Source organism: Puntigrus tetrazona, unplaced genomic scaffold, assembly GCF_018831695.1.
Source record: "Puntigrus tetrazona isolate hp1 unplaced genomic scaffold, ASM1883169v1 S000000926, whole genome shotgun sequence".
Classification (NCBI taxonomy): Eukaryota; Metazoa; Chordata; class Actinopteri; order Cypriniformes; family Cyprinidae; genus Puntigrus; species Puntigrus tetrazona.
Genome location: NW_025048526.1, coordinates 1 through 1,710, shown reverse-complemented (window position 1 = coordinate 1,710; position 1,710 = coordinate 1). Strand labels below are relative to the sequence as shown.

The 1,710-nt window shown below is 39.2% G+C and overlaps 1 long non-coding RNA gene across 1 annotated transcript; it reads right to left on the bottom strand.

The window, feature by feature from the left end:
• Nucleotides 1–166: 166 nt before the first annotated feature.
• Nucleotides 167–1,520, bottom strand: LOC122335887. The gene is made up of 4 exons (XR_006249017.1): nucleotides 1,061–1,520; nucleotides 783–926; nucleotides 390–555; nucleotides 167–301 (listed from the first exon to the last, which is right to left on the bottom strand). It is a non-coding gene; the product is annotated as an uncharacterized LOC122335887 (long non-coding RNA).
• Between the last annotated feature and the right edge of the window lie 190 nt (nucleotides 1,521–1,710).

The window sequence follows — 1,710 nt, the reverse complement described above, 5'->3', positions numbered from 1 at the left end:
TATAAATAACATATTTGTCTTAAATATATGCATGCAAGTGCTTAACGTTTCTATGTATAGTGTATTTATATTTACATCTATACGCAGTACAAAATCATATATTACGCAGAACAAAACCTTTTATTTCAGATGCGATTAATCACGATTAATCATTTGACATTCATGCTCTTACCCTAGTCCAGGATTGACCACAATAGCGGCTGGCTGATCAAGATCGCTGTGAATCAACCACTTTCTGTAACGTCCATCCAGTTTTGACACCTCAATCCTATTAGTCCCAGCATCTGTCCAGTAAATATGGCTAATGGAAAAGACAAAACGCAAAGCAGGAAGGTTGTTTATTTCTCTGGAACTGTCCCAGTAACAGTGCAGAAAAGCACGTCACGTACCCTCCAATCCAGTCCACAGCGATGCCGTCAGGACTGGAGATGTATCGAAGGTTCAGGTCAACCTCTTTCACGGGATTATTTCCATGGTCATCGAATGTGGTCATGTAGGCCCTCTTAATCGCCCCGAACTCAGAGCCTCGTCCCAACACGGTCCAGTAGACTATACCTGAAAAATCATTTCCAGAGATATGCTTCGGTTTGCATTCATAACCAGAAATGCAATAACACAGTGCATCATGTTTGGTAAGGATTTCAAAATATTCTTTCAAATATTCAAAAGAAATCCCATAATAGCACACAAACGATGCTAAAATAACGCCGGCTTTTCCTGGGCTGCATCTGCATCAAAACATTAAGCATATTAGATGGGATGTCCTGGGAATATTGTCTTACTTAGACCAAGGCCTTCTGGGTCCCACAGGTAGTCCAGTGCTTGAATGTGCTCTGCATTATCCACATAATCAGAGTACTGCGCTGAAGAGAGGTTAAAGCGACGGATACGCACGTTATCAGGCAATAACAAGACGGGAGGATTTCCTGTGAAAAAAAGAGAAAGAAATGGTGATGACTGGCATTGAGGTCTTCTAAAGGTGCGTTCATATTTACAGATGCTCGTCAAATTGCGATTTTAAGCTACAGGATGTAAATAGTTATAGATTGTAAGGCTTTACCCTCAGCAGCGCACTCGACTCCCGGCTGCTCTCCCACCGATCGAAAGCCGTCTGCGCAGAAACACTCATAACTGCCCTTAGTGTTCCTGCAGAGCTGGGGGCACGTCCCGTAAATCTCACACTCGTTCACATCTACAGACGGGCAGAAAACACCTCACAATGTACATACAGCAAGCCTTTCAACTTGTAACGGTGTGCCAGTGTTGTCTCCAATTTACGTGCAGGCATAGCTGTACACTTCTTGTGTTGTTTGCGCGCAGGCAGAAACGATTCAGTGCTGAATCTAATTTGTTTTGTGAGTGAGAGCTTTGCAACTGTCTGCGAACTAAACTGAACCCAGGTTTATTGTAATTAATGAAACTAAAATGGAAGCAAAACCACGCAAAAACATTTTTACTAAAAATAATCATTAGCTAAGGAAAAAAAAGACTTTTTTCAAAGTCAAAATTTCTCAGAATTTAGAATTTAGTTTAATTTGACGTTCTAAAATAGATAAATACAATCAGTGAAACACACAACTAAATTAAAAAAAGTCATTTGTAAAAGTAAAAAGTAAAAACTAATTTGAAATATTAATACAAACTATATTTAGTGCTGTCAAATAATCGTATTCTAATCTATAAATTTACTGTATATATTTATTATGTGTG